Raw genomic sequence first — 7,303 nt, forward strand, 5'->3', positions numbered from 1 at the left:
CCCAACACCTCAAGGTTTGGCTCTCCCCTCGACCCCCCCCCCCCCCCCCCCCCTCCATATTTTTTTTATTTTCCCTTTTGCAGTCGCTTTTGGAGATGCTTAATATTGCCAGTGTAGAGAAAACTTCCTCTTAACTAGGATACTACTGTGGGTCTATGTAAGCCCTACATTTGCACTCTGTTATCCATTTATAGTTGGTATTTGCTGGCGCTTATTGCTATGCTCTGGCTTCCAACATTTCCAAGGTTATTGCTTTTCGTTTGCAGATGTACTGCCTTTTTCTATTAAAACTAAAACCTTAATGAATCTCTTGTAAGGAAATTTTCAATAAAAAAATATAGTACTAGAAAAAATGCTATATGAGGGACATAGTGACTGGTAGAAATAATTTATTTTAGGGAGACATTGCTTCCCCGTGACACTGGCAATGGTTAGAGGGCTTTGTGGAACATCAATATATTTTCCATATAGTATGGTCTAATGATTACCCATATTTCTTAGTGTATGCTGATAAGGAAGCTCAATACATTGGACGTCAACACCCTATGACATTCTGCAGAAAGCATCCATTCATAAATAATGTACCCGGTGTCTCCAGTTTGTCCCAGTGCTATGGCCTCTATTATAGGTGCTTCTTGGGGAGTGAAATTATGGAAAATGCCCCACGAGCTAACAGATTCTGAAGTACCTTTTGGCTTCTCCATAAAGAAAACCCATTGTCCAGGAACAATATTGCATATCAGAAGTCCCGGCATTCTTGTGGGAGCCAGGGACAGCCAGGCAACTTGGTATCTGTATATACTAAAATGTGACATTTCACTGATCACTAAAACGACAAAAATCACTCTGTACCACCAGCTGCAGTGTTTCTTTTTTATTAAGAATGATGATTCAATTAACACTGTTGTGAAAGATAGAATGAACTTTGTTAGCAGTGTTACAAAGCAATAACACGGGCAGCTACAGAACATTCTTTTAGCAGCTTTCTTAATGAATCACCCCATTCTGTAAAATAGAGGTTCCTCACAGGTCAACATAGGTTAAATAGCGTGTGCTCAATACATCAAGAGCAGGATTGTGACTTTAGGTAGCATTATGTCACATCGTAGAACAGCAATTTTTTTTTTTTTTTTTTATCCTTGAGGTGTATATAAATTCTAACAATTGACTTGTGTTCTGTTTTGGTCTGCTAAATTTATCATTGAAACCAATGCATTATATCTGTTCATAAAGTGAAAAATATACCTACTACTCCTGCCTGAAATCTAGTGATGTCCTGTACATGCTGCAGTCTTACCTCAAGGATTGTTATCAGCCCTACCCAATTCATCTCTGCAACATACTGTCTATTCCTCCTGGGAAGATGGCTGGCAGAACACAGGTCACTGGAGCAGTAGGCAGAGGAGCACCACAACACCCAAGTGATAGGTTTGTAAGCAGACTGGTGTGCTGGCTGTGAAGCTGTAGAAAGAGGAGTAGTCTTGGTGCAGGTACACAAGACTATTATGAAGTCAGGTCAGCAATGGACAGGCGGATCAGGTATGGAAACTGCTGCAGAAAAGTCAGAAATTAGGCCAGAGTGGGTAACACATGAGCTGATAGGAACAGAAGAAACCAGCTCTAAAGCATAGTCAAGATGCAGATGGATGAGCATGCGTGGATCTAACCAAGCCAGGTCAGTATTAGGTAATAGTTTGGGAAAATGCAGGTCACGAATTCACAAGTATTGTTGAAAACAAGTCAACACTGGTCACATGCAGTTGTCCAGTTTAAATTGGCGAGCTACCCCTGAAGAATGCATGCTGATATGAACACTTTTGCAAGCACGTGGTTAGTGGCAACCCCACATGAAGCAACCTGCACTTCCGCACAGGTGTTTGTATGCTTGCACAATCTTCTATACTAACATGACCTTCCTGACAGTAGTACTTCTTATTTGAAAATAATAAAACAGTGCCAAGGGAAATTCATCCATGATCACCATCCGGTAAAGTCCACACTTGCCAAATTTGATGGACTCTTAGCTTATATGGCTTAAAAAGAGTCAAATAAACAAAGAGTAGTCCAAAGCTGTCAGGGACAAGATTGTATACCTACACAAGGCTGGACTGGGCTACTAAACTATCGCCAAGCAGCTTGGTGAGAAGGTGACAACAGTTGGTGCAATCATTCGCAAATGAAAGAAACACAACTGTCAGGGACCCCAGTGTTTGCCGCGATCGCATGCAGGTCTGCCCATGCGCGGTGTGCCCGGCCGCACTAGTGTGTGAGCAATGGGACCAGGGCACCCCGCGATTGCAGCGGCGCAATCGCAGGCCTGGCACCAATCAGGGCGCTGGGCACCCTATTTAAAACAGATTTGGACTACATTGAATTGCCGTATGGTCTTACCGGGTTCCTGATTGCTAGATTGCCTTGTTGCCGACCCTGCCTGACCCTGATTTGCTGTCTGTCTCCTGCTCTGATCCCTGGCTCATCTGACCATTCTCCTGCTTAACCCTGCATGTTCTGATCTCCTGTTAACAAACCCGACTTGTGACCTGTTTATCCTTCTGCCTGCTGATTTTGTACTACGCCGCCACCCGTTACCGACCCGGCCTGCCCGACGCTGCTCTTGTTACCTCCTCCCAACAGACTCTCACCTGCTATACACCTCCAACGGTGCTTCTACCTGGTGCTTCTACCTCGCGACCTGGTCTCGGCCTGCTCCAAGTCCATCCCCACCATCAGGGGCCCTGGTGAACAAGCAGGTCGGAGCTTAGATTCCGCGCCTTGGGGGAGTCCAGTCTGTGGAGTGCTAGAGGCTACCGCTGTAGGATCCCTGACAGAACCATACGGTCATGTCCAAATCTGGAGGAGGACCTTCACCCTGGGAAGAGATGTGCAAACATCTGGCGGCACTCACACGAGCGGTGAAAACCCTAGAAGAAGGATACAAGCACCTGGACGGACAGGTTCAGAGCTTGGCCGCACCGGCATCCACAACATCGGGCACAGTGGGAACGCCTCCTGCCACGGGTTCAGCAGGGTCTTTCACTGGAGCCGCATTTACCATTCCTCCGCCAGAACCAAGAGTACCAACCCCTGAACGGTTCAATGGGGACCATGGGAAGTTCAGGCCTTCCAAAACTCCTGCCAGCTGTACTTTGACCTGCAACCCCAGACCTTCTCTTCCGAATCGGTGAAGGTGGGGTTTGTTATATCCCTGTTGCAGGGTGAACCCCAGGGATGGGCTCATTGCCTGATGGAGACCTACCACCCACATTTGAGCACTGTAGCCACCTTCTTTAAAGCAATGGCACAGTTGTACGACGACCCGCACCTAGCCGCCTCGGCTGAGGCAGCCCTCTTTTTCCTACAACAGGGATGCCGGGCTGCGGAGGACTATGCTGCTGAGTTCAGGCGCTGGAGTGGAAATACACAATGGAACGACGCAGCCTTACGCCACCAATTCCCGTTGGGTCTGCCGGAACCGCTGAAGGACGAGTTGGCAAGAATAGGAGTCCCTGACTCCTTTGAGGGCCTAATCGATTGGGCCATCCAAATCGATCGCCGACTGCGGGAAAGGAGACAGGAGAGGTCCAGCCAGGGGCAGAGAACCTCATGGATGCTGCCAAGAGTATCAGTCATGCCAAGGGTCAGTGTCGGCAATCGGAGCCCAGAGCCATCCGAGGGGGCCGAGCCAATGCAACTCGGCTTGATGCGGCCTTCTCTTTCTACTGAGGAATGACAGAGGCATCGGGCAAGCAACCTGTGTCTGTACTGTGGAGCAGCGGGTCATATGGTGCGTTCCTGCCCAGAGAAATACTGTAAGTCCTCCTCTATTTCTTCTAATATATCTACTGTGTGCACAGGCAACCCCACTCACTTGGCTGTACCTGTGTCTTTTCAGCTCCTTAGAGGAAGCATACAGGTGACAGCTATTATTGACTCTGGGGCATGTAGCTGCTGTGTCGATCTTGGTTTCGCTACTCGGCATCAGATACCGTTACTCGCCAAAGAACATGGGTTGAATATTTTTCTGGCGGATGGGTCTTAAATAAAAATCGGGGCTGGTGGAGCGGGAGACCCCTCCTATACACACCATGGTGGCGGGATATCACCAGGAGCTCTTCCGTTTGGATGCCATCGCGTTCCCCCTATTTACAGTTATTTTGGGGCTCCCCTGGCTACGAGCTCACGACCCCCAAATTGATTGGAAGACTGGGTCAGTCCAGTTCCACTCACGATACTGTCAGGAACATTGTTTACCTAGGCTACCACTAGATACACCGGCCCTATTAGCTGTAAGCCCTGATGCAGAGTTAGCCCAGATTGTGCCTGCGGCCTACCACCAATTCTTGGATGTGTTTAGTCCACAGAGGTTCTTTCCCCACATCAAACATATGATTGCCCCATTGATCTGCTCCCAGGCTCTGAAATCCCTTTCGGTCGCATTTTCCCACTATCTGAACGGGAACTAGGGGCATTAAAGGAATACATTGACGAGAGCCTCCGGAAGGGATTTATCCGCTCTTCCACATCACCGGTCGGGGCAGGGATTTTCTTTGTCGAGAAAAAGGACCAATTCTTGAGACCTTGTGTTGACTACAGGGACCTCAATAAAATTACGGTCAAAAAACGCTACCCCTTCCTTTGGTCCCAGAGTTATTTCAGAGGTTAAAGACAGCATCCATCTTTTCCAAACTGGATCTCAAGGGTGCCTATAACTTGGTTTGGATACATGAGGGGGACGAGTGGAAAACGGCGCTTCGCACTCGGTTCGGGGATTTTGAGTGTCTAGTCATGCCTTTTGGGTTATGTAATGCACCAGCCACCTTCCAGCACTTTGTCAATGACATTTTCAGGGACTTCCTGGACATTTTTGCAATTGTCTACTTGAACGATATCTTGATATTTTCCTCATCTTTGGAAGCACATCGGGGACATGTTAGGAGTGTACTGGAACATCTCCGTCAGCATGGTCTCTATGCTAAAGCCAAGAAATGCTGTTTTGAGCAAGAAAGCATCTCCTTTCTTAGTCTAATTCTCTCCACCATGGGGATCGCTATGGACCCACAAAAAAATCTCAGCCATCCTGGAATGGCCTGCCCCCACAGATAAGAAGGGAGTTCAGAGATTTGTGGGGTTTGCCAATTTTTATAGAAAATTCATAAAGAACTTTTCAGGCCTGGTGGCACCCATTACCCAGGTAGGAGTACGTTTCCAAAGGACTTCAGCTGCCCAGGTAGCTTTTGAGGCATTGAAAAAGCTGTTCACAATGGCTCCCATTCTGAGCCACCCTGATGCATCACTGCCCTATATACTAGAAGTAGACGCATCAGGGTGGCTGTAGGAGCAGTATTGTCACAGAGGGTAGGGGCCAAGGAGCTAATGCACCCAGTGGCTTTTTCCAGGAAACTCTCCCCTTTGGAAAGGAACTACGATATTGGCGATCAGGAATTACTGGCCATTAAGACAGCTCTGGAGGAATGGCAATATCTGGTAGAGGGGGCCCTACATCCCATTCTGGTCTATACTGACCACAACAACCTTGCGTACCTGAAAACAGTTAAATGCCTTCGTCCACGCCAGGCCAGATGGGCACTGTTTTTTGCAAGGTTTAAACTCCACATAACGTATCGTCCTGGGTCAAAGAACACTAAGCCAGATTCTCTTTCCCGGATGTTTGAGGACCCTAGAGAGACGCCCCAGCCAGACACCATCCTGCCAGCAGGTAGCTTCCTACTGCTTCAATCGGAACTGTTGTCTAAATTGCAGGCTGCTTCCACCCAGGTTCCTGACCTACCTGGAGTTTCTCTGCTGAACAAGGAGGGTCTTTTTTGGAAGGGGGGGGGGGGAACAGATTGTGGTACCCAAGGAGGTCCAGTCCCTGGTATTAGGTTACTGCCATGACCATCCCCTAGAAAGACACTTCGGGATACATAAGACTATAGACCTAGCACGATGTACATTTTGACGGCCAAGAATTGTGAAGCATACGTGAGATCTTGCCCCATCTGTAACCGGAATAAACCTACCACAGACAAGGCCTGGGGCCTATTGAGACCTTTACCAATACCTGACCGACCCTGGAGTATGATCTCCTTAGATTTTATTTTAGAATTGCCACCCTCACGAGACCACACCGTGATCTTTGTGGTAGTGGATCACCTTTCTAAAATGGCCCATTTCCTTCCACTAGCCAAGACACCACCTGCCTCCAAAACAGCCCAAGTGTTGATTAAAGAGAGATTGTGAGGCTTCACGGAGTGCCAAGAGAAATGGTCTCGGACCAGGGAGTGCAATTTACATCCAGATTCTGGAAAGTGCTATATGAGGGGCTGGAGATTAAGTTATCTTTCTCATCAGCATGTCACCCCCAGACAAACAGGCAGACAGAGCAAACCAGACGCTTGAGCAATATCTGAGATACTATACATCCTTCCTGCAGGATGACTGGCTGACACTTCTACCAATGGCGGAATTTGCATATAATAATGCGAATCATTCTGCCACCAACCAATCTCCATTCTTCGCTAATTATGGGTTCCACCCTACCTTCCTGCCAGGCCTGGTTCCTAAGAACCGGGGGGGGGGGGGGGGGGGGGGGACACATGTCCAAGCCCGTCTGCATCATTCAGATGTTCAGTGGCAAACTTCAGAGGAGGAAAGGTTGAAAATGTTGTGGTCAGAGGAGACCAAAATCAAGCTCTTTGGCTTGAACTCAAGTCGCCGTGTTTGGAGGAGGAGGAATGCTGCCTATGACCCCAAGAACACCATCCCAACTATCAAACATGGTGGAAACATTTGGGGGTGTTTTTCTGCTAAGGGGACAGGGCAACTGCACCGCATCAAAAAGGGATGATGGACGGGGCAATGTACCATCAAATCTTGGGTTAGAATCTTCTTCCCTCAGCCAGGGCATTGAAAATAGGTCGTGGATGGGTGTTCCAGCATGACAATGACCTAAAACACATGGGCAAGGCAACAAAGGAGTGGCTCAAGAAGAAGCACATTAAAGGTCCTGAAATGGCCTAGCCAGTCTCCAGACCTTAATCCAATTTAAAATCTGTGGAAGGTGCAGAAAGGTAAAAAAAAAATTGCCAAATGTCAGCCACCAAACCTTAATGACTTGGAGAGGATCTGCCAAGAGGAGTGGGCCAAAATCCCTCCTGAGATGTGCGCAAACCTGGTGGCCAACTACAGGAAACATCTGACCTTTGCCACCAAGTACCAAGTCATGTTTTGTGAAGGGGATCAAATACTTATTTCCTTCATGAACATGCAAATCAGTGCATTAGGACATGCATTTCTTTTGAAT

The sequence above is a fragment of the Staurois parvus genome, unplaced genomic scaffold (genome assembly GCF_062004578.1).
Source record: "Staurois parvus isolate SC_StPar_1 unplaced genomic scaffold, SC_StPar_1.0 ptg000929l, whole genome shotgun sequence".
Lineage (NCBI taxonomy): Eukaryota > Metazoa > Chordata > Amphibia > Anura > Ranidae > Staurois > Staurois parvus.